Below are 27,568 nucleotides of genomic sequence, written 5' to 3' on the forward strand. Positions count from 1 at the left end.
AGAGGGACACTTTTTTTCTTTTTTTAAATAGAAAAAGCCTATGTCGTACCGGTTCGACGTTTGTTAGCTATCACAATAGGCCGTAATTAATGGTTTGGGTAAAAATGGTTTCATAACTTTTCATTTCCTTTAAGCTTCATCTGTACAACGAAAAGTCACCTTTTACATGTAGACGAAAGTAGAGAACGCCCGAAAACTTCATGGATCTTGTAAAGACATTGCTTTCCCCGAACGTCGATGAAAATTTTTTTTCTTTTGTGCATTACCTTGTCATAATACGTATGTATCATTTACTTCAACTATTCTTCATTTGTTAATATGTCACATTGTTTCTTCATTCATTTAGCTACTGTTTTATATTTTATATTGTACGAATATGAATGTTCTGGTTTTATATGCTTTGTAAATCTTTGATTAGGCTAGGAGAAGTACTGCGTCAGAGAGAGAGAGCGAACGACTCTCGGTAAGGAGCGTGCGAGTTGTTACGGTATCGTGGCCGGTTCGCGGGTGGAGAAACTTTGCAAAGTTCGGCGTGAAAGACGGTGATACGCGGAGGAACTACACTCCTGGAAATGGAAAAAAGAACACATTGACACCGGTGTGTCAGACCCACCATACTTGCTCCGGACACTGCGAGAGGGCTGTACAAGCAATGATCACACGCACGGCACAGCGGACACACCAGGAACCGCGGTGTTGGCCGTCGAATGGCGCTAGCTGCGCAGCATTTGTGCACCGCCGCCGTCAGTGTCAGCCAGTTTGCCGTGGCATACGGAGCTCCATCGCAGTCTTTAACACTGGTAGCATGCCGCGACAGCGTGGACGTGAACCGTATGTGCAGTTGACGGACTTTGAGCGAGGGCGTATAGTGGGCATGCGGGAGGCGGGGTGGACGTACCGCCGAATTGCTCAACACGTGGGGCGTGAGGTCTCCACAGTACATCGATGTTGTCGCCAGTGGTCGGCGGAAGGTGCACGTGCCCGTCGACCTGGGACCGGACCGCAGCGACGCACGGATGCACGCCAAGACCGTAGGATCCTACGCAGTGCCGTAGGGGACCGCACCGCCACTTCCCAGCAAATTAGGGACACTGTTGCTCCTGGGGTATCGGCGAGGACCATTCGCAACCGTCTCCATGAAGCTGGGCTACGGTCCCGCACACCGTTAGGCCGTCTTCCGCTCACGCCCCAACATCGTGCAGCCCGCCTCCAGTGGAGTCGCGACAGGCGTGAATGGAGGGACGAATGGAGACGTGTCGTCTTCAGCGATGAGAGTCGCTTCTGCCTTGGTGCCAATGACGGTCGTATGCGTGTTTGGCGCCGTGCAGGTGAGCGCCACAATCAGGACTGCATACGACCGAGGCACACAGGGCCAACACCCGGCATCATGGTGTGGGGAGCGTTCTCCTACACTGGCCGTACACCACTGGTGATCGTCGAGGGGACACTGAATAGTGCACGGTACATCCAAACCGTCATCGAACCCATCGTTCTACCATTCCTAGACCGGCAAGGGAACTTGCTGTTCCAACAGGACAATGCACGTCCGCATGTATCCCGTGCCACCCAACGTGCTCTAGAAGGTGTAAGTCAACTAGCCTGGCCAGCAAGATCTCCGTATCTGTCCCCCATTGAGCATGTTTAGGACTGGATGAAGCGTCGTCTCACGCGGTCTGCACGTCCAGCACGAACGCTGGTCCAACTGAGGCGCCAGGTGGAAATGGCATGGCAAGCCGTTCCACAGGACTACATCCAGCATCTCTACGATCGTCTCCATGGGAGAATAGCAGCCTGCATTGCTGCGAAAGGTGGATATACACTGTACTAGTGCCGACATTGTGCATGCTCTGTTGCCTGTGTCTATGTGCCTGTGGTTCTGTCAGTGTGATCATGTGATGTATCTGACCCCAGGAATGTGTCAATAAAGTTTCCCCTTCCTGGGACAATGAATTCACGGTGTTCTTATTTCTATTTCCAGGAGTGTATTAATTACAGTGCGTCCGCTGTGTTAATAGGAGATCGTGCATTATTAAGTGAACAGTAAAACCTGAAAAGTATATCAAGTGTTTGCGGTGACGGTTTTACATACTGTGTGAACTTGTGACAATTAGCCGTGAACCAGACACCATTGTCGTGTTAGAATTGCGTGAAAGTGGAACAAACCAAAATGTTAAGTAAAAGAACGGCGCTGTGATTTTATCAAGAAACATTTATTATACCATCCAAACTGTCTTAAAGACTGTTGTGTCAGCGCCAGACACCACACTTGCTAGGTGGTAGCCTTTAAATCGGCCGCGGTCCGTTAGTATACGTCGGACCCGCGGTTCGCCACTATCAGTGATTGCAGACCGATCGCCGCCACACGGCAGGTCTAGAGAGACTTCCTAGCACTCGCCCCAGTTGTACAGCCGACTTTGCTAGCGATGGTTCACTGACATAATACGCTCTCATTTGCCGAGACGATAGTTAGCATAGCCTTCAGCTACGTCATTTGCTACGACCTAGCAAGGCGCCATTATTCAGTTACTATTGATATTGTAAATAATGTACAGACAAGAGCTACGTTAAACATTAAAGGATTAAAGTTAAGTATTGCACAAGCTACATCCTTTTTTCTAAAGTCTAAATTCCTTGTCCTGTTCCAGACCTCACGCCAGCCTGCGTGAGCTTAAACGCGTGCCTTTCGGCTTCCTCTCAATTTAGTGGGTTGGTCTCCTGCCAATCCACAACAAAGACGACGACGTAAATTGAACTGATGTTTAACGGTCTGTTACAGTGATAAACACATGTGACTGTTTTCCTGTGGCAAAACGGTCAAAGAGAAGTGCGAAGTATTGGCATTAACCGGCTCTATATCGTAAATACTGAAGACATTGCATAATTCCAACCTACCCGCACCGCGTGATTAAAAAATTTTTGATAATTAAACGCCGCGCGCGTAAAGACAACGCACACACGGGAACTATTATTATCGCGCCAGTGCTGCCAGCTGATTCGACTACAACGGAGACGTGGACCACCGCCGTAACTGGAATTAAATTATCTATTTTAAAATACTGTCACAACATCAAGGTTCAATTTTGTTTAGTTCCAATAAATATTCTTTCCATTATTTCGTCTTGTTGACAGTGTTGAAAACCCGCCAAATTAAGGTTCAATCAATAATTTTCTTCTCAGACATTTTGCTGCTCATCATAATTCAATTTTAATGTGTGTGTGTATCTTCTTTTGGAGGGAGTACATATTTTAATTTTTGTGCAGTAAAATTAGCTACCATAAATTTACGTATATTACCAGCTGATATTGTCAGCCATTACTGCTTGAAAACTGACCAATAGTATTTTTCACCTATTTTCTGATTGGCTGTCAGCTTCAAAACAAAATTACGTATTTCGTGGGCATCTAGCAGATGCGCGATGCCTATGTAGGCCCCTACAATATATTTTTTTTTTTTACTTTGCAGGTTTACTGGAATTATATTGACTTTAATTGTTCATTTGGCCACCGTTAAAGTGATTTATCGCATCTGTATAATAATTATACTGAATTTCCTAATTTATTTTTTATTACGTAAACATTGGCATACCATGATGATTTTCACGGGTTTGCAGCCAGGTGCCATCGTCCTGAAGACAACACGATATTTCGGCGGACCATCTGGCCGCCATCTTCAGGTGAGATTGGGTGCACAATAATGAGAAATTTTAGCAAATTTCGGAATGATACCTTCATCCCTGCATGTCAATAAGAACACCAGTGCACTCAGCAATTTTCCTTTCTTCTTGCACAATTTATCAAATTTCTTCACAAGAATAATTATCTCCTCCCCGTAGAGGTTCTTGATGTGATGACGTAGATTTTCCCGGCGTACCAAATACTGATGATTTTCACAGGTTTGCAGCCGGGTTCCATCGTCCTGAAGACAACACGATATTTCGGCGGACCATCTGGCCGCCATCTTCAGATGAGATTGGGTGCACAATAATGAGAAATTTTAGCAAATTTCGGAATGGTACCTTCATCCCTGCATGTCAATAAGAACACCAGTGCACTCAGCAATTTTTCTTTCTTCTTGCGTAATTTATCAAATCTACGTTGTCACATCAAGAACCCCTACGGGGAGGAGATGGTTATTCTTGTGAAGAAATTTGATAAATTACGCAAGAAGAAAGGAAAATTGCTGAGTGCACTGGTGTTCTTATTGAGATGCAGGGATGAAGATATCATTCCGAAATTTGCTAAAATTTCTCATTATTGTGCACTCAACCTCACCTGAAGATGGCGGCCGGATGGTCCGCCGAAATATCGTGTTGTCGTCAGGACGATGGAACCTGGGTGCAAAGCCGTGAAAATTATCAGTATTTGGTACGCCGGGAAAATCTACGTTATCACATTGGCACACCATATTTCGAATAAAATTGACGTCTTATTGGCCCCACATGAGATTCCGCACGTTCTGACAAAGATTATGCCAAATTTGTTTTTCGTCCGTGACTAACAGGGGTAGTCGGATTCCTTGTATAGGTCATGTTTTATTATTTAAAAGGTTTTTTTTCAGAAGTAGAGAGCCATTTTCTTTACAATCTTCATACTGCCCACTGTAAGGCTGAACACATACACTTTTGGCACACAGATAGGACCAAACAGCCGCGACTGACGTCAGCAGTAGATGATGTTCCACAGGATTTGCTCAGTCGTCGCATGGGAGAGGTGGCAACTGGGACACTGCTCCTCTCCCCCCCCCCCCCTCTCCCTTCCCGCCCCTTCAGTACCATCGATGACCATGAGGCGACAGGACGAGGGCTCAGTCCCGATCGGGGCGGCGTAACTGCGCGGTTTGCGCCGGTATCATCAGCAATACAGTAGTTCTGCCGCACAGAACACACTCTGGGTGTAACGGGGGTGGGATCCCGCGGTTTTCCGAGCCCGCCGGATTTAATGGATCCGCTCCGTGGTGAGGCGAGACCGGAGGGAGGTCGGCGCGGAAGGGAAGCAAGTCTTCACTTACATTCGACTCGATTGGGTAAATAGAGGGGATAAGGTTTCCGACGATCTGCATTATTCAAATAAGCGCGAGGATCGTTTTAGCCGGTAATGACAGAAACGGAGGGCCGCCCCGCTATATTATAACAAGTCATGCGAACCGGCGGCAGCGGCGGAGACGGATTCGCCGAGGTTAGCTGTTTGATTTAGTATCTGTGGAGTGGAGCTCGCCGCTTTCATTGCTCACCTCACACCCCATCTGATCCCCGGCCGCCGTTTGCCCCGGATTGAACTGAAGTTCCCATCTACGACGCAGTAGCTCTCGTACATTGTGGCGCGGCACAGAGGTATGGTAGCACCGCTGGAAGCGTACTTTGCTTACTACACAGTAATTGTCGCTCTGCACAATACGTTTCTTTACAGAGGAGCACAAGTTTAATGACAATTACAACTCTAAATACTTTGCACTTATCTGGTGACTCCCACAGATGGAAACTTAAACACATGGTGCTTCAATGTCAAGCGGTTCTCCCCTTAGAAATGATCCATTTGGGATGACGCAGGGAAATATGAGAGACGTAGCCATCCCTAAATGTGGTGACATATAATCTGGTATTAATTACAGAAAACATGCCCTTAGCAGTCTGTAATGCAGATGATCTGTATAGCTATTAGCTAATTTCGACGACTTGTCATTTTAAAGCACATGTGTATCGCTACACATTACATGTCTCAATTGTGAAATTATTTTTCACTACACTTAAAAATGAATCCGCAGTGACACTTGTTCACAATGTAATATAACGTCTACTTTATAAATGTAGTGAAAAATAATTTGACACTTATGACACGCAATAAGTAATAGCACACATGTGCTTGAAAATGTCAAATCCGATACAACGAAATGAAATTAAATTTACGTTAATCTGTGTGGTATGGACTGTGTGAGCACAAGGAACCCATGCTAGCCCAACTCATGGAAACCATCAAGTCACTTTGTTAAATACAGCAATGGCAGACTCAAACTGATTAACCAATTCATTGTACTACCTGCTTGACAGTAGTTGATCTAACTTTGTAGCCCAATACACTTTAGTAGGTTTTCGACAAGCCCTTGTTAGGTTTCCAGAGGTAGCGGGCACTAGATGTCTATCTGCGGGACACACACTCATCGGCTTTCGTCCGCGACACTACACAGGCCATCCACGCATCGGCCTTGATGTGCACTGCTGCGCAGGGTCACGAAACCAACAGCATTCGTCTGTGGAGCTGTTCAGATCATGCACCCGTTGCCTTCGTCCGTGGTGCTACACCTGCCACATAATATTGGCCTTCGTCCGTGCGACTGAACAGGTCACTCTCCCAATGGGTTTTGTCCGTGACATTGCACAGACCACACACCTATCGGCCTTCACCCGTGGTGCTGTGTGGGTCACTGGACAAGAAACTGCAGGGATGGTGGCGGATCCCCTTCCAGCGATCGAAATTTCCTTGATAGAAGTGCCACGTAGGTTCCGTTGAAAAACATTCATCCGGTTTCCTTCCCAGTGATTACACGGCCAGAGCTTCTTTTTCATGTCTATGGAGCTCGACGTCGGCAGACGTTTAAGGATAATCTGCCTCCGTTTAAAATTTTACTTTCATCGCATAATGGCAGGGAATGGGGCTGGTTCGAAATACACCTGTGGTCAGCTAATTCCCTCATGGTGAACTACACTCCTGGAAATGGAAAAAAGAACACATTGACACCGGTGTGTCAGACCCACCATACTAGCTCCGGACACTGCGAGAGGGCTGTACAAGCAATGATCACACGCACGGCACAGCGGACACACCAGGAACCGCGGTGTTGGCCGTCGAATGGCGCTAGCTGCGCAGCATTTGTGCACCGCCGCCGTCAGTGTCAGCCAGTTTGCCGTGGCATACGGAGCTCCATCGCAGTCTTTAACACTGGTAGCATGCCGCGACAGCGTGGACGTGAACCGTATGTGCAGTTGACGGACTTTGAGCGAGGGCGTATAGTGGGCATGCGGGAGGCCGGGTGGACGTACCGCCGAATTGCTCAACACGTGGGGCGTGAGGTCTCCACAGTACATCGATGTTGTCGCCAGTGGTCGGCGGAAGGTGCACGTGCCCGTCGACCTGGGACCGGACCGCAGCGACGCACGGATGCACGCCAAGACCGTAGGATCCTACGCAGTGCCGTAGGGGACCGCACCGCCACTTCCCAGCAAATTAGGGACACTGTTGCTCCTGGGGTATCGGCGAGGACCATTCGCAACCGTCTCCATGTAGCTGGGCTACGGTGCCGCACACCGTTAGGCCGTCTTCCGCTCACGCCCCAACATCGTGCAGCCCACCTCCAGTGGTGTCGCGACAGGCGTGAATGGAGGGACGAATGGAGACGTGTCGTCTTCAGCGATGAGAGTCGCTTCTGCCTTGGTGCCAATGATGGTCGTATGCGTGTTTGGCGCCGTGCAGGTGAGCGCCACAATCAGGACTGCATACGACCGAGGCACACAGGGCCAACACCCGGCATCATGGTGTGGGGAGCGACCACCTACACTGCCCGTACACCACTGGTGATCGTCGAGGGGACACTGAATAGTGCACGGTACATCCAAACCGTCATCGAACCCATCGTTCTACCATTCCTAGACCGGCAGGGGAACTTGCTGTTCCAACAGGACAATGCACGTCCGCATGTATCCCGTGCCACCCAACGTGCTCTAGAAGGTGTAAGTCAACTACCCTGGCCAGCAAGATCTCCGTATCTGTCCCCCATTGAGCATGTTTGGGACTGGATGAAGCGTCGTCTCACGCGGTCTGCACGTCCAGCACGAACGCTGGTCCAACTGAGGCGCCAGGTGGAAATGGCATGGCAAGCCGTTCCACAGGACTACATCCAGCATCTCTACGATCGTCTCCATGGGAGAATAGCAGCCTGCATTGCTGCGAAAGGTGGATATACACTGTACTAGTGCCGACATTGTGCATGCTCTGTTGCCTGTGTCTATGTGCCTGTGGTTCTGTCAGTGTGATCATGTGATGTATCTGACCCGAGGAATGTGTCAATAAAGTTTCCCCTTCCTGGGACAATGAATTCACGGTGTTCTTACTTCAATTTCCAGGAGTGTATATGGCGGGCCAAGGCTAAACATGTCCCCTATTCGCCTTGTTCCATGAGTTAGTGGTTTCAGAGGATCGTTAAACTGATATTAAAGAAACAGAACGGGGGAATATCGTTTTTCGGAGTGCTGATTTAGTAATTTCTTAAGAAGTCACACATAGTCTGCAGTCTGATTGTATTTAGTGGGGGATTCTGTGCATAGTATTGTTTATGAGCACTGAATTTCTTGCTGTGAAGCTTTCAAGTGTGGTAGTTGTTATGTGGAGGTAATGTTGCTTTTTCTATTCCTTGTGGGCTCTCTGCTATGTGCGTTTTCGATGGTTGTTAAAGTTGAGATAGGCGGAATTCTTGCGGGAAAAACTGTAACTATTACATGAGAATTATGTGGTGTATAACCAGACCAACACGATGAGCTTGTTCATTTTTATAAAACAGTAGTAGTGATGGTTGTTGAATTCCCTAGGAATGCTCGAATATTACTTTATGGCACAGTTCACTGTGGATTTTGCTCTTGATTCTTTCAAACAATGTCGTCGTAAATTAATTTTCCTTGTTTGTTTGCTGTGAACTTAGTACCATACAGCCTAGAACTACTTCATGGACTATGCATTTTGTCATTGTAATAGAAAATTAATTTATTAGTGCAAAAGTATTGCTTTTGTAGATAGACCCCGGGGTAGACTAGGTAAAATTCGAAAAAATATCCTACCCACCGCCCCCACACACAGCTTCACCCTTCCAGCCCAGCACCCTCGCGTAAAGTGTGACTGTTACTGACAGTCAAGCAGACAGTCGTTTCCGTGTATTTTATGGTTCATAAACACAGTTAAACTAATGAAGTTTCGTAATTTGGACTGATTTATTGAATTTTTAGAAAATCTTGAATGCTGCAGAGGTCTGATTTCTTTCTGTGGACGGTGTTATTCTATCGTGAGCATTAATGTGTTCCCCCTTGGTATTTTCTAACACTTGTTATTGACAATGAGTGATGACGAGTTTAGGGAATTTCAATGAAAATCTGCTTATTTTTATGTTCCTCCATTTCCATAATAATTTCCGTTAGGCTACATTCCATGTAGCAGCTCTTACATACATTATTTTCCGATTATTTGCACTTTTTTGAGCCCTGGTCGTCATGATTTTATCCATCCTGTTCCTAGGTTTCTTTACATTTATTATATCTTCTCTCACTGTTTAATTGAAATTTTCGCTTTTGGTTACCTTTTTGAAAATTATGCCTATGGCAACGAACATTTATTGGAAGACAGAACCACCTTTATGTCACATTAACATAATGGGTTTTGTGAGAGATAGATTTGCCAGCGCGCCACCTACCACAGCCACGAACAGTGTATACTTTCTTCCACCGGTAGTTCTGTTTAGAATGCAGCACAGAAATCTTGGGCCATGGGGACGGCCTGAATGAGCAGTGTGGAGTCTGACGAGTCGAAGTTTCTTAGTATATACCTTTGGCGTGTGGCCGCTTTAAAGTAGCGGAAGCTAATAGAGTATGGTAGGAGAACACTCGCTGCTAGTGGACTTACGTTTATGAATGTCAAGCGCAACTGCAAGAGTTATGCATCATAGTGACTAGGTGTCGTGAACCTTGACTTGAACCGTAACTATTCCCCATTTTCACAGTTAGTACTAGCACATACCAATAACAATGCTTTAACCATGGTCGTATTGTTTAGAGTACAGGATCATGATGATTAAAAACGAATATGACCGATGGATGTGAGTTCTACTACTAATTAAATCGTCCAGCTGACAGAAATTACTTTAATTCTAATAACACTTTACCGCTAGAGAGGTTACAGCTTCCAAGAAATAGTTCCAAGAAGCCTCAGATGAGAGAAATCCTCGTCTTAGTTTGGATATTTCCTATTTGAAAATACTTTGGAGGCAAATGAGATCTTTCGGTAAAAACATGTCGTCAAAATAGTTCAATACTAATAACTAGTTTACTGAATAGATATATTTTAATTATTATTACTTAATTAAAGCATCCACAAAAATGATCTGTAATTCTCTTAATACTTGGTCTAGACTAGATGCATACTAGATCAGATCAACGTTTGATTAAATAGATTAGTCTGACATGCATTGCAACAACTTTGTGTCTGATTTTAAAATTTTTAATTTTTACTAATTTTTCTTTTAAATTTATTTGGTCCTTCTAGCCCCCTTTGACACTGGATAACTCAATATACTCTAAATGTTAATTGATTGCCAATTGAATGGGCAATTCATGACGGACTCCAAATGTTATTTGGATGCTATGTACTATCCATTCAGCATAACTTTACGTGAAATTTAATTTGAAGCAAAAGACACACTATAATTCTGACGTTTAACTCAGCTGACCAATAACAATGGCGTCACAGGCCAGTACGTTAAAACACGTCCCTCAGCTGGCAGTGAGAGTCTTGGCACAGGAGCAGCAAGTGGAGACTGTCACAGCTACAGATATACACATTTTGAAGATGGCGCTCTATCGTTTCTGCCCAGTAGGGAGATGGTAACACTGCTGTAGCGATATAGTTCAGTGCATGTCACTTGCATTATTGTTTACGTATGAAGCGAAATAAATAAACATTCCGAAAAGTACTTTTTTTTTTTTTTTTTTTTTTTTTACATCGAACCTTAACTATCATTTCAGACTTAAATGAAGCCATTGAACTGCAATCATGGAGGAAAGTACTACAAGCCAACGTAACTGATACACAGGAGTTGTGGATATGGGACTGTACATTATTAGTGGAGGCTCCTAATAATATCACTTCAGAGAAACATAGGTAAATCTCGCAATGATTTTGTTTTTAGCCCACAACAGTCTGCCTGGAACGATGCTTGTAGTTAAATCTGATTTCATTTATCCTTTCGTGGTTTCATGCGAGCCTGACCAAATTCCTTTTCAGATTTTTCTCCCGTTTTCCAATAATGATACCACCTCTCGTAGGCTATTAATACGATATTACTTAAGATACTGTATTTATGAATTAGTTGTGGAATCCATTAGCCTGCATACCAAATGCGATCTATTGTGAAACAGAGCTGTGTAATTGACAAAATTATAAAGACTGATTTGGAATGTAAATATAGATGACAAGTGCCGTTAATTGATTGATTTAGATATAAGTTAGACAAGAATACCAGGGCTGTGTGAATGAAGTAGCGTCAAGAACGAGCACATGTTTCATTGATTCTGCGGCAGTGGTATCAGTACCGGATAAATGAACAAGTAAGTGGAAGAAAACCAGCTATTGGCGGCTGTAGAAGGATCTCACTCTATTAAATCTTCAACGAGAGGGACAAGGAAGGAAGATCAGAATTTAGCTTCCGATAGACGATGAGATTATTGGAGTAAAAGCTCAGGATAAGGGAAGATTCGAGAAGGATGACGACCGTGATATCATCATACTAATTTGCCTTTACCAATTTTGGGATACTCCGAAAATCAGTAGATCTTTATGCTTCAACAGGTATTTGAACTGTCAAACTCCTGAATATGAGTGCACTATGGAAATTAGTACGCCATCCCACTTAGTCTGTAGTAGACTTGGTGGTTTCTATTAGCATGTATGAGAGCCAACAAACTATCGTGGTTTATTTCACAAAAGGTAACACCTGCAGGCAACCAATGTGATGGTTATGCATCACATGTGTAACGATTTTACGGTTTGGAAGAATGAGTAATTTACTACTTTGGAATCAGAAGGGAATGAATTATGAGAAATGGAAACGAAGTGACACGAATATTTTCTGCGGGTAGGTCCTGCTGCGATGGTCGTCCCAAAGAACTAGCAGAACATCCAGGCTATAGGCAGTTTTGATGACTCGTTAAGCTTAGTGTGTGATCTAATAGAGCCTTGGAAACTGTAAACACAGAAAAAAATCAGAATCAAGAGGACGTAAATAAAGGAACTGGCAGACTGCCAAAGAGTTCCCCAAGGCTGCTGTCCTCATAGTTTTGAAGAGAAAGAGAACATGTACACAAACATCACAATATTGTTGTTAACGTTTCAAAAACCGCTAATCTGGTAATTTTATTGTTGAGCTTAGGAAGCACTTTATAACACTCCCACCGAAGTAATAATGTCACATTGCTTCATTTCTCATCTTCACTTACGATCCTATCCTCCCCCTCCACATAATAAGTATTTACTACATAACGAATTATATCGAACCTCGTACGACTACTGTGAGAATTCATTCAAGATTGGAAAATGTTGTGTAAAATAAGGTGCTGCAGAATAGTTAATCGCGGGTAACAATCTTCTCATTTATTGTTTCTTTCCTTAGACAAACAACAATAATCGAAAAATACTCAGTGTCTAAGAAACTGCACATGTTCCACGAGTGTCTTTAAATTCTTCAATACTAAAACTTTGCATCAATGAAAAGCACTGCATAATAATTAGTCTAATCTCTAGTATCCTAACAAAAGCACTAATGAGCTTAATGGTACAGCCCAAACGACAGAGATAGTCTGCAAAACACTTTTAATAGGTAAAGATTATTTTTTACTGCTGTCAGTTGCTCCATGACTGTCTATATGGCACACTTCGGATGTAGCCATTTATATTACTAAATGGCTAACCAAGGACACACTTACACTTGATGGTTACCTGACTAACGCTTTCCAGGGGCAACAAAAATTTGATTTTCAATATTTCGTACAGTTTTTGACCTAACTTAAAAGCTTAAAATGGTGCGACAATCTACTCATCAAGAACTATAATCTCGTGTTGGTGGATAAACATTCAACTCAACAAGTCAAGTGTTACAGTTAAAACTTTGTACACTGCGTGAGTCAGGAGGAAAAGCACATGCTTTGAGGGGTGATATTAGTGACACTGAAGGAAAAAATGTCAAACGAAAGTATCTACTGTTCTTAACAGTTTCGGTGGAAACCGGTAAGCAGAGTGGGAACAGATCAAATGCCGGTGATAGTAAATGAACTGTGCGATCAAATGTGTTGTTTAATTATGCACATCTCTTCGGGAAGATATATGTTCGAATAGTCTACTGTCAGGTGAAATGCTGCGGTGTTGCTGATCTGAGTTCTTTCGCGCAGTCCTTTGCCTGACCACACGCGTCTAAATTACGGGAGAAAAGTTTGTTACTTGTGTCCGCTGTCCGGTTGTTTACTTCGGTTTTAAGCCAACCCGACACACAAAAATTTAATGAAGTAAGATTGTGTAGCCTCGGTGGCCAAGAAATGACTCAACGGTGACCGATCCAATGCACTTATCCTCGTACTCACCCCGTATGCCTTCAGGCAGATTAACTCACGGCGCTCAAGTTACCCTGACTATATTCATGCAATATTTGAGACTGAGAGCTTTCAGAAATTTCGAAAAACTTTTTGCAAACATTAGGTTGGTGTATAAGTTCGAAGCGGCTTTGTTTTGCAAGTTGGTATTCCAGTTGCTGTGGGTTTATTTATCGATTGTCTTTTTATATTTATAATTTACTGTTGCTAGCTGAGTTTATTTATTGCATTTTTGCCATTTTGAGATGGCGAGTGGAACTTCAACGCTAGAGACTGAAGTCCTACGTGAGGAAATCGGAACATTTCTGACATACTCATCTGTTTGACTTCAGTGGAGTGGTGACTGCAGAGGAGGTAGCCAGAAAGAAAGGCAGCACGTTTTGTATTATCGCGAAATATGGGAGAGAGTGTCACAGAAATGATAACGGGATTTGGGCTGGAAATCATTAAAAGAAATTCCAATCACCAACTTTTTCCTCCGAATGCGATAATATTATGTTGACACCTACCTACATAGAGTAGAACGATCACCACGATAAAATATGGGAAATCAGAGCTCGTACGGGAAGATATAGGTGTTCATTCTTAACGCGCGCTATACGAGATTGGAATAATAGATAAATGTGAAGGTGGTTCGATGAACCCTCTGCCATGCACTTAAATATGTTTTGCAGAGTATCCATGTAGATGTACATGTAGAAACATTTGAGCGTTGCACGAGAATAATGGCACTGGACAGAGCACGCCAAGGAAATGAATTTCTCGTTTCAAGGTGGATAGTTTTGACATTAGAGACCCTCCAGTTAAGGAACACCTTTGGAGTTTGATGAAGATGGTTTAAAAGAATCAGTCTACAATAATCCACGTCAGTGTGTTCGATAACTGACAGATGTGACGCACGGAGATCATTCCACCATCGTGCGACATTGTCATACATTAGGGAAGGTGAAAATATAAGGTGTATGGGTACCGCATGCTGTAAGCCAAAATCACATAAATCAACGGTTGACCATATGTGCATCTTGCTTGCTCATGATCAGTTGGCTCGTGAACAACACTGACCACTCCTATTTTGTATCGTTACCGCCGGCGGGAGGTTGTGCCTTGATGGGTTGTGCTGATTTGGGGGAGGAGACCAAACTGCGAGGTCATCGGTCTCATCGGATTAGTGAAGGATGGGGAAGGAAGTCGGTGGTGCCCTTCCAAAGGAACCATCCCGGCATTTACCTGAAGCGATTTAGGGCAATCACGGACAACCTAAATCAGGATGGCCGGACGCGGGATTGAGCCGTCGTCCTCCCGAACGCGAATCCAGTGTGCCAACCTCTGCACCACTTCGCTCTGTGTGTCTTTGTGCGTAAGGAAAGAAAGGGATGACCGAGTCGAAACAAAGCAGCAACTCCCAGCTCTAAGACCTGCGCGCAGCCACAAAAGATAGTGTTATGTATCTGGTGGAACAGCGACGGTGTGGTATACTCTGAACTGCTTCCCCGCGGCTTACCCACCACTACTGATATTTATTGTCAACAACTGAGACGTCTTGCAGACGCATCCGAGAACAACGACCAGGAAGGGTGCGTGAAGTGATGCTACTTCACGGTAACGCCGGCTGAATTCTACTAGACTGACATTGATAAGTTGGATTGGGAAGTCATTCCGCAACCACCTTGCATCCTCAGATTTCACCTTTCCGCTGTCTATCGAACAACCTTCAAGAAACGTTCTTTCCAGATGAAAATACACTCCGAACATGGCTCTACGACTTCCTCGCCTCAAAACCTACGCGATTTCTACAATCGAGAAGTCGAAAAGTTACCTCATCATTGGCAGATTTGTTGTAAGTACTGAAGGAAAACATATTATTGATGACCCAAGTCTTTGTTATGTATGCCTGGTATGCTTGTTAAACTTATGGAATGACCTACGAATTTATGAACCAACCTAAAACTTTCAAAGCTTCACAACACCTTTTCTCGCTGACATGCACCGTAAATGATGAAAGCAAAAATACTTACAGCTTACAGCATTTCCGCACCTGACGTTTTAATTTATTTGTAGTTTAGTACAAAAATTATCCGCTACACATTCCGCAGACTGTATCCATGTACAGAACCTGCTAAATTATATGATTGTACGACACATAGTTTGGCCGTGCGGTTAAAGGCGCTGCAGTCTGGAACCGCATGACCGCTACGGTCGCAGGTTCGAATCCTGCCTCGGGCATGGATGTTTGTGATGTCCTTAGGTTAGTTAGGTTTAAGTAGTTCTAAGTTCTAGGGGACTAATGACCTCAGAAGTTGAGTCCCATAGTGCTCAGAGCCATTTGAACCATTTTTGACACATAGTTCGGGAGGTATGACATTTTATACAAGTGAGTTCGATTCTTTGTACAATCCGATGTGGGGGTGTCTACTGCCTTAAAACAATACGCTCAAGAAAAATGTGGAAGGTTAGTATAAATACAGGGTGCGTCAAAAAAATGTATACACACTTTGAACTGTCATAGACAATTTATTTCCCGTTCTACAAGGTTAAATATCTGTGAGAAGGTAATATTATGTTTCTTCAACAGGTGGCAGCAGTGGCAAGGAAGTAACTGTAACATGGCCGACGTGCGTTTGAGTTTTGAAGCGCGGAAGCAGATAATTAAGTGGCACTGGAAGTTTGAGAATGTAGCTGCGGTTCGAAGACAGTGGAGAAGTGAGTATGGTACAGAACCACCTTCAAGGTTAACAATTACACGTCTACGAGACAAATTCGAAATTCATGGAACAGTGTGTGATGTGCATAAAGGTCGCTCAGGACGACCTCGTACAGCTACAAGTGATGATTCCACAACTGCTGTCTTTGAATTGTTTCAGCGTTAGCCTCAAAAACCTTCAAGGCAAGCGGCACGTGAAAGTAATGTAAGTGCTAGTAGTGTGCTACGCATTCTGAAGAAAGGCAAGTTTCGTGTGTACATTCCAAGGCTGGTGCAACAGCTAAGTGACGACGACCCAGATCGAAGGTTAGAATTTTGTGAATGGGTTCAGGAAATGGTGAGACGTGAACCGGGATTTATGGGTACCATAATTTGGTCGGATGAAGCCCAATTCAAACTCAATGGAACTGTCAATAGGCTCAATCGTGTGTACTGGGCTGAAGATAATCCTCACATTACAGTTGAAAAGGTTGTGAATTTGCCTGGTGTAAATGTGTGGCCTTTCCGCTTTGAAGGTACTGTTACTGGAGAAACGTACCTAACATTGCTTGCTGACTCCATATTCCCTGCCATTCGTGCATTATACGGTAATGATGAGTTTTATTTCCAAAAAGATGGCGCCCCGCCGCACTATCATAGGGACGTACGAACATACCTGGATCACAATGTGCCATGCCAGTGGATAGGACGCAGGGGACCAATCGAGTTTCCTGCACGATCTCCAGACCTCACGCCGCTGGATTTCTTCTTATTGGGCACAGTAAAAGATGAGGTGTACAAACGTAAACCACGTAACCTGGACACACTTTGGAATGAGATTCAGGCAGTGTGTGCAGAAACCTCATTGGACACTTTGGTACGATCTACGGAATCAGTGGTGACTCGTACTCAGAAGTGTATTGATTCTGAAGGCCACCAGTTTGAACATTAATCACATTTGCAAAGTACATTAGTTTTCCTAATGGACTTTAAGTTTTCCATTTACAGAAATTTAACATTGTAGAACGGGAAATAAATTTTCTATGTCGCATGAAAGTGTGTATACATTTTTTTGACGCACCATGTACACTCCTGGAAATTGAAATAAGAACATCGTGAATTCATTGTCCCAGGAAGGGGAAACTTTATTGACTCATTCCTGGGGTCAGATACATCACATGATCACACTGACAGAACCACAGGCACATAGACACAGGCAACAGAGCATGCACAATGTCGGCACTAGTACAGTGTATATCCACCTTTCGCAGCAATGCAGGCTGCTGTTCTCCCATGGAGACGATCGTAGAGATGCTGGATGTAGTCCTGTGGAACGGCTTGCCATGCCATTTCCACCTGGCGCCTCAGTTGGACCAGCGTTCGTGCTGGACGTGCAGACCGCGTGAGACGACGCTTCATCCAGTCCCAAACATGCTCAATGGGGGACAGATCCGGAGATCTTGCTGGCCAGGGTAGTTGACTTACACCTTCTAGAGCACGTTGGGTGGCACGGGATACATGCGGACGTGCATTGTCCTGTTGGAACCGCAAGTTCCCTTGCCGGTCTAGGAATGGTAGAACGATGGGTTCGATGACGGTTTGGATGTACCGTGCACTATTCAGTGTCCCCTCGACGATCACCAGTGGTGTACGGCCAGTGTAGGAGATCGCTCCCCACACCATGATGCCGGGTGTTGGCCCTGTGTGCCTCGGTCGTATGCAGTCCTGATTGTGGCGCTCACTTGCACGGCGCCAAACACGCATACGACCATCATTGGCACCAAGGCAGAAGCGACTCTCATCGCTGAAGACGACACGTCTCCATTCGTCCCTCCATTCACGCCTGTCGCGACACCACTGGAGGCGGGCTGCACGATGTTGGGGCGTGAGCGGAAGACGGCCTAACGGTGTGCGGGACCGTAGCCCAGCTTCATGGAGACGGTTGCGAATGGTGCTCGCCGATGCCCCAGGAGCAACAGTGTCCCTAATTTGCTGGGAAGTGGCGGTGCGGTCCCCTACGGCACTGCGTAGGATCCTACGGTCTTGGCGTGCATCCGTGCGTCGCTGCGGTCCGGTCCCAGGTCGACGGGCACGTACACCTTCCGCCGACCACTGGCGGCAACATCGATGTACTGTGGAGACCTCACGCCCCACGTGTTGAGCAATTCGGCGGTACGTCCACCCGGCCTCCCGCATGCCCACTATACGCCCTCGCTCAAAGTCCGTCAACTGCACATACGGTTCACGTCCACGCTGTCGCGGCATGCTACCAGTGTTAAAGACTGCGATGGAGCTCCGTATGCCACGGCAAACTGGCTGACACTGACGGCGGCGGTGCACAAATGCTGCGCAGCTAGCGCCATTCGACGGCCAACACCGCGGTTCCTGGTGTGTCCGCTGCGCCGTGCGTGTGATCATTGCTTGTACAGCCCTCTCGCAGTGTCCGGAGCAAGTATGATGGGTCTGACACACCGGTGTCAATGTGTTCTTTTTTCCATTTCCAGGAGTGTATGTGTTGTTTGAGAAAACAAGCTCTTCACAGTGTGATTGTTCAAGGAGGTAAAGGTCTGGGGATGAGAAAGAGATCTGGTCGTTATACTACAGGTGCCAGTGGCCTGGTGCGGACATAGGAACGGGTTGGTGGCAGCGGCAGCGGGGAACGAGCGGAGGAGTCGGGTGCGCCGCCTGCAGCGCGCTCCCATAACGGCTGACGGCTTCCGCTGAGCGCTGAGCGGTGGGCGCAGCGCTGGCCTGGCGTCAGCTCGGCTCGGCTAGGCGCCGCCGAGGCCTGCAGGGCTTCTCGGGTTGCCGGCGGCAGTCGGGCGTCGGGTGTCGGCAGGTAATCCGACGTTGGCGTCGGCAGCCACCCGACGCCCGCCGCCGCCGCCGCCGCCGCCGCCGCCGGTGATGCAGCTGCGGCTCTGCCGCACCTGTCCAGAGGCTGAGGGCCTGGGCGTTGGCCGCCCTGTCCGATAGAGGAGGTAGTAACGGTCCTGTTGGCAGCGCTACACCACTGGGCAGGCTCTTTGGCAGGAACTACGATATTCACTACACAACAGGTAGTCAGGCAGCTTATCACACTTACGGGAAAAATCGCAGCACCAAGACATTATTAATGTATAGTAATGAAATTTCGAGAGTACATTTGTCTGCGTAACATAGTTAAGTGGTTATCATTACAAGATCACTGGTGAATGTAAGAGCGAAATAAGCCATTGCAAATTTGAAATGCTGCTACACTACTGGCCATTAAAACTGCTACACCAAGAAGAAATGCAGATGATAAATGGGTATTCATTGGACAAATATATTATACTATAACTGATATGTGATTACATTTTCACACAATTTAAGTGCACAGATCCTGAGAAATCAGTACCCAGAACAACCACCTCTGGACGTAATAACGGCCTTGATACGCCTGGGGATTGTCAAACAGAGCTTGGATGGCGTGTACAGGTACAGCTGTCCATGCAGCTTCAACACGATACCACAGTTCATCAAGAGTAGTGACTGGCGTATTGTGACGAGCCAGTTGGTCGGACACCATTGACCAGACGCTTTTAATTGGTGAGAGGTGTGGACACTGTGCAGGCTAGAGCAGCAGTCGAACATTTTCTGTATCCAGAAAGGCCCGTACAGGGCCTGCAACATGCGGTCGTGCACTATCCTGCTGAAATGTAGGGTTCCGCAGGGATCGAATGAGGGGTAGAGCCACGGGTCGTAACACATCTGAAAAGTAACGTCCACCGTTCAAAGTGCCGTCAATACGAACAAGAGGTGACTTAGGCGTGTAACCAATAGCACCCCATACCGTCACGCCCGGTCATACGCCACTATGGCGATGACGAATACACGCTTCCAATGTGCGTTCACCGCCATGTCACCAAACACGGATGCGAACATCATGATGCTGTAAACAGAACCTGGATACATCCGAAAATATGACTTTTTGCGATTCGTGAATCCAGGTTCGTCGTTGAGTACACCATCGCAGGAGCTCCTATCTGTGATGCAGGGTCAAGGGTAACCGGAGCCATGGTCTCCGTGCTGACAGTCCACGCTGCTGCAAACGTCGTCGAACTGTTGGTGCAGATGGTTGTTGTCTTGCAAACGTCCCCATCTGTTGACTCAGGTATCGAGACGTGGCTGCACGATCCGTTACAGCCACGCGAAAAAGATGCCTGTCATCTCTACTACTAGTGATACGAGGCCGTTGGGATCCAACAAGGCGTTCCGTGTTACCCTCCTGAACCCACCGATTCCATATTCTCCTAACAGTCACTGGATCTCGACCAACGCGAGAAGCAATGTCACGATACGAAAACCGGAATCGCGATAGGCTACAATTCGACCTTTATCAAAGTCGGAAACGTGATGGTACGCATTTCTCCTCGTTACACGAGGCATCACTACAACGTTTCACCAGGCAACGCCGACCATCTGCTGTTTGTGTATGAGAAATCGCTTGGAAACTCTCCTCATATCAGTACGTTGTAGGTGTCGCCACCGGCGCCAACCTTGTGTGAGTGCTCTGAAAAGCTAATCATTTGCATATCACAGCATCTTCATCCTGTCGGTTAAATTTCGCGTCTGTAGCACGTCATCTTCGTGGTGCAGCAATTTTAATGACCAGTAGTGTACATTAATAACTGGTCTAGGTCCCAAAATGTTAAATGCAAGCATGCAAGTGTGCATCCTTTGTGTTGTGAGAGTTTGTGGGATGGAGTTAGATACCTGTTCCACTTGGTCAGTCAGTACAGGGGATGTTAATGATGTTTATGGATGACGCCGAAGTTGTCAGCAGAAGATGTCCCATATGTCCTCGATTGGAGCCCAAGTCAAAAATTTCAACACTCTGTACAGCATGTCTAGGTGCAACGGCGGTACGTGGCCGTGTGTTATTCTGTTGGAAAACGCTCCCTCGAATGCTGTCCATGAATGGCAGCACAACAGGTCGAGTCACCAGAATCACGGACTGATTTGCAATCAGGATGCGTGGGATAACCACAAGAGTGCTCTTGCGGTCATACGATATCGCACCACCGACCATAATAGCCCCAAGTGTAGGTCCAGAGTGCCTAGCACTGAATGCCGGCGCTCACCTGGCTTCCTTGCGATCAACGCCCGGCCATCACTGGCACCGATTCAGAACCAGCTTTCATCGAAAAACACATCAAACCTCCACCCTGCTCTCAGTGAGCTCTGAAGTCGCAAATGGCGTGGTTTGGGATCAGTGAAATGCACCTTACAGGGCGCCTGATTCGAAGCTGCCATTGAAACAACCGATTTGTATTAGTTCTCTGCATCACTGTGGTGCCATCTGCTGCTCAGACTTCCGTTGCAGATACAGTGTGATGTGCCAGAACCAAAAGCAGAGCACAATGGTTTCTCCCTCAGCAGTACTACGTCGCCGTCTGGATGCCATGTCTTCTCACAGCCGTTCATTCATGTGACCACTGCTGCCAGGAACGATGTACAGTGGCTACACACCCCAAATCTTTCTGCAGTATCAAAGAAGAAACATTCAGTTTTTCGTGGCCGTATCGCGTGATCTCATTCTAGCTCAGTGAGGTTATGGCGTCGTTGTTACCTTAAAGGCATCGTTGTGAGTTCACAACAAACAATCTCAAAGGTGACTAACGCTCACTGTCATCTTTCAGCTTGTATTTAAAGCAAACCTGATTTGCATCCTCATGGTGGTGCCGCTAGCGTTACGTCTGTTCCTTCGAAATGTACGAAAGACGTCCGATCTCCCGTGGGAATCTCTGAGTTCCGAACAGGTGTATAATGGAGTGGGACTGCGGGTGGATGGCGCTCGGTAGGATTGTGCATCAGCTGTGAGGCGTATCGATGCAGTCCGTGCAATTGCGATAACGCCTTGTCCCGGATGTTGCAGTGATTACCGCCACTGCTTAGTAAGCCTGAGATCTCGGTTTCGAATCCCAATCCGGTACTCATTTTCTCTCGTCACCGTGGATTCCGCTTAATGTCCCGTTGCAGATGAGAGCAATGATCCCCCTTCCATTCACATAGACCACCCTTATGTGGCTGTCGCGAAATCTGAACAGATGTCATCTTTCAGATGTAGAAACACCCATACCAACTTTCGTTTATGTCATACAACTCCCTCTTTGTGTTGTGATTTTTTCCGTTGGAGTTGATGAATTCTTGAAGGGTACACACAGATGAAGAACAGGAAAAACAACTGCTTTCAGGTAACCCGGGAATGAAGTGAAAAGATTCTCTCTTCTACAGTGCCAAATAAACGACCCGGAACAAGACACGACCCTAATGTGTGTTTTGTCTTGGAGAACAGCAAATGAAAAATGTAAATGGAAACTTGTCTAACAAAGAGACCACACAGCAGTCGGATGTTTGTAATTTTTGTACTTATGGTGAGTGAAGCTCAAAATTCAGACAGTCAACTTCCAAAGCTGTTCGATGCAACACTCAAAAATTCGGCAGGAAATCGACTTTGAAATTTTTCGGCCGTCTATAACGACGTAATGTACGGTCGATTTCGTTGGCAACCAGTGTGGATGTTCCCCTCCTACGTTCGATTCCTCGCTAATGCAAATTTTTAAACAGTGGTGCATGTTCTGGTAGCATCTCCGTCAAGAACGAAATACTTAAAAGGAGGAAGAATTGAAAAGCGCTCGAGACGTAATCGTTGGTTTGAGTATTATTACGGTCGCTGTTTTTTCCGTTTTTCTTTTCTTCAGTTGAACAGCTACTTCATTTAAAAATAAAAGTCATCAAATATAAGCTCTTTAACACATATCTTATTTTTTGAAAAATGCAAAATGGTTCAAAGGGAATTAATATCTGAGGTCATTAGCCCCCTAGATTTACAACTACGTAAACCTAATTAACCTATGGACATCACACATATCCATGCCCGACGCAGGATTCGAACCTGCGACTGTAGCAGCCCCGTGGTTCCGGACTGAAGCGCCTAGAAACGCTCGATCACAGCGGCCAGCTGAAAAATGCACATTTTCTTATTTCTAATTATATCTTCCAAACAAAAGTGGTGATTCAATTACAAATATGAATTGTTAGTTACCGGTCGTTTTTCAGTGTTAACTAATAAAAATTGTTTAAATTAAATTAGATTAGAAATAATTTTCCTTTATCCTAATGTATTTTATATCTCACGGAACGTGCACGTTAGTTTAAAATTACACAAATACTGGGAAATGAAAGTTGTCTAGCCATGTGGTAGATGAGATTCTACCATCTTGAGTTAGGATATTATGGATCCTCAGAAAACTTTAAAGCCTATAATCTTGACATTTATTGAGAGTTTCATCGAACTGCTTTGAGTGTTTAATATTTGAGTTCTGTACTTGACGAATCATAAACACAATAAATAAAGAATCGGGTTTCAGTGGTGTCAGGAGAATGAAAGAAGATACATAAAAAGAAGATGTATAAAAAATATTTACTATCAAAAACATTCTTGATCACAAATTATTTTTTCCGGTGACCGGTTTCGACCACAACTGTGGTCATCTTCAGACCAATGAGTAACAACCTCCTTCTGCTGATTTACCACCAAATGGCGGTTTGGTCTGAAGATGACCGCAGTTGTGGTCGAAACCGGTCAACGGAATAAATAATTTGTAATCAAGATTGTTTTTGATAGTAAATAATTGTAATGACACTGATCACTGTGTACTCCCACAATGTATCAAAACATAAATAAAAAATTGAGAAGCTATTCTGATACGACAGCATTTTACTGCATATCACATCAACACAAAAAGTAATGAGAAAAATTAGTACATAAAAACTTCATTAAGAACTTTCTCAGAATAGAACCTCTTTTACTAAGTACATTCTGACAAGAGAGCCGTGCCTGATGTAATCAAACGATTTTGATGATATCTGCCATGTGTGCAGAGGGATCAAAGTAATCCAACACATTACTTTTCGTTTTTGTCCATTTTTACTTTCAAAAGGGTAAAACGAACCCCCAAAGGTTATTTAGCGTGTTAGGTTCAAAGGGAATATCTTCAAAATAAGGGAATATTAAAAAACGTTGTTCCATACAGAAGCTTTAATTAACATTCTCGAAAATGTATAATCAACATTTGTAATGATCTGTAAAATAAAAACTTCTATTATAATAAAAGTGAGAGAAGCTTTAACACCACATCCATTCATGCACAATGAATCTAGTTTCTGAAATATCGTTTTTAGGAAATAAGCTTTGCACAGTGTGCTATCAGAGTATTTTCAATATATCTAATTAAAATATCTGATCATTCGTTATTATTCTGACTATTTGTTTTATTTTCTAGTTGTTGTTTTATACTTTAAATTCATGTCCTGCGTTTTTTTTTTTTTTTAGATTACAGTTCCACATACATGTACTTTGTTTACTGAAAATGATAAGTAACTCTTTATTACGATAGAGAATCATTACAATGATGATAATCTGTAAATGAAGGCCTTAAAATAACTTTTTATACATCAATAACATAAATTAAACGAAAATTCTTCATATGGGACACAACGCAATACAAAACAAAATTCAGTAGGATTTGAAAATTCTGGCGAGCGATCATTTAAATATCTTGATTTGTATTAGGCATATTTCAGTACATTGTAAAAACTTAGCTGAGAGGGTCAATTACGTACTTGTGATTGCAGCTTGATTATGCTATTCCTCAAGTAGAGATTGACATAATCACTCACAGAACTAAGTCCGAAAATCTTCTCCCAAAGTTCTTCCAACATCGAAAGTCCCAACTTCGATGCTATCAGAAGAAAATTTGGGGCTTCAAAAAGAGATTCTCGAATTCTCGGTCCAATGGGTCCATTAATTTCTTTTTGAAACAGTTTGATTGTCTCACCTGAAGTCAAGAAACTTGTACATCTTGTGATCTCAAAAGGGTAAACAGAACAGCTGCAGCCATTTATTTATGTATACAGCATTCGATGATAGATGAACTTTGTGAGATCATTTTCAGGCCTAGTTTGCTGAATGATTAGGATAAAAATAACAATTGAGAAACCATATAACCAAGCTGCAGGCACTCTTATATAATGAAATTTACTTAAATATACCTGGTGCAAATCATGGTACAAATCAGGATATTTAGAGAATCAACCACCATAATTTAAAATCCTATGGACTTTGGATTTATATTGTGGTGTCTGTCATGTGTATTATGTGAAGATATTTAATTAATTCAATGTGCATGGGGTAAAAAAGATCATTTTTTAAGCATTTATTCACAGAATTCATCACTGTAATAGTTTGGTACCATAGTAGTGATTTACTTACTACATTCTATTAAGAAAATAGAGGTATGCAAATGGTATACAAAAATCGAAGAAAAACGTGTATAATTTAAAATGTGAAATAACCATTTAAAACATAGAACCAAATTACGTGACACAAATAATTCGAACAATATTGAAACTTTAGATATTGTAGTTACGCATGTTGAAAATGCTCTGACAACATATGACATACATCTTATTTGCCAAATATGATGGTACAGAAACCAGTTTTATTACTTATGGGTGGACGTGGCATGAAAGCTTAATTTAATTTGTAACAAAATTTTTCAATTTTCAGAATTAATTAAAGGTGGTGGACAACTTTGCAAAATTTCAAATTATTACAAAAGCTGATTATAAAATTTTTAGGAATGTTAATTATATTTCAGCTTTTATCTGGAACAATTTTTTTATATTTTACGATCTGGAAGATATTACCTCTAAAACTAATATTCCAATTGACCATTTGGGGTGTGTTTCACCCTTCAGAAATAAAATCAGGCAAAAAAGAAAAAAAACACTTATTTCATTATTTCGACCCCTCTACATTCCCACTAAACTCATCAAGCCCATTAATACCCTCCTGAATATGTTCCCCTGCACGTGCCATACCAGAAAACTGATTGGAGGTCAACGGAAAGTACCCTAAAGGTTTTGATGGGTGAGTTTTCAAATATCAAAATATACAAGTGTTTGTTAAATGGCCGTACCTTCTGATTACAATGACGCAGAAGTTTAAAATATTTACACAGCCGATGGCCCATAGACTTTAGTATCTGACACAAATTTGAACTTGATACACCAAACCGTTCCAGAAAATGGGTCTTAAGAGATGGACAAACAAAAATACGGTTAAAAAGTGAAAAAAATATTTTTTCATGTTATATACTTACAATTTATTGATTTTATGATTTTTTTATTTACTTGTACTGTGATACCTTGCTTCTTGACAGATTTCTTGATTGTAGGTCAAAGGAAAGTACCATACAGGTTTTGATGAGTGAGTTTTCGAGTATAAAAGTATATGACATATATGGCCTTATCTTTTGACTCAGCTGATTTAGAAGATTATAATTCTTACACCGCCATGGTTCCATAGACCTTTACATGTGACGTCAATTTCAACTCGATACGTAGTCTGAGAAAAAAGGTTTTTAACTGTGGACAGGTGTACGGAAAGATAGGCAGATACAACAAAGCGATCATATAAGGGTTTGGTTTTTACTGACTGCTGCACCGAAATTAACAGCACTTTTAATACTGACTGGTTCCTGTTTTCTTCTTGGCAAGGATCAACTTGTAAAAAGTTCGTTATTGACTTGTCGAACCAATCACAGTCTAACAAATATCAAATGTCGACTAAACAGCAGCAATTCAGTTTCTGTTTAAATTGCCGTTGATGTTCAGCCACCACATTTTAGTTGTTATCACACAAGTACAAATCTACAGCACTAGGTTTTTAATTAGTAGGAAGTCAACAAAAACCACTTTCGATGTCTTTCAGATTTTGTAATTCCAATGAGAAGCACAGCATGTGACACAGTGCATGTGGCATCTGCTAAATCTTCTTCGAAATACTTCCTCCATTTCTTAGTACCTGTATCAAGTCAAGGCATCGAGAACACAGTAACACTGAATGTGCGTTTGAAGAAAAAAATGTACTCTTCACACGTCGATTGCTTGGCCGTCAGTTATTCTCACTCTTTTAGGGCCATTCAGGGGACACGTTTGGTACAACTCGAAGATAAATCCCAAGCAAAGGTCGTCCCAAATGGGTATATCAAAGGATAATGACAGATGATCTATGAGTCAATCTGAGATCGTACTATTATATTTGGTGACATTATCATACGTGGTGATCTGAAACTAGCGCAAATGAAGCAGAATTCTCATGCTATTATCTGTATAACAGACAGGTCAACAGTCAACGAAAGACTAATTTAGTGGAATTTCCTGTAAAATACATCTTTATCCAACGTGTTTAGATATGATGGGTGACAGATCCTTCACCTAACAATTTCACTCACCTCACACTATATCCAAAGTTTGTTATTGTGTAAACCCTCTTAAAGCTGTCTTGTATCATATAGAACGTAACGTCTGCAGCGTTCCGCTGCTCTATATGGGGATCAGTACACACCACAGCTGAATACTGTGCTCCTGTGTTGCTAAACAGTAACCGTACCAAGAAGCTCCACAC

The sequence above is a fragment of the Schistocerca nitens genome, chromosome 7 (genome assembly GCF_023898315.1).
Source record: "Schistocerca nitens isolate TAMUIC-IGC-003100 chromosome 7, iqSchNite1.1, whole genome shotgun sequence".
NCBI classification, from domain to species: Eukaryota; Metazoa; Arthropoda; class Insecta; order Orthoptera; family Acrididae; genus Schistocerca; species Schistocerca nitens.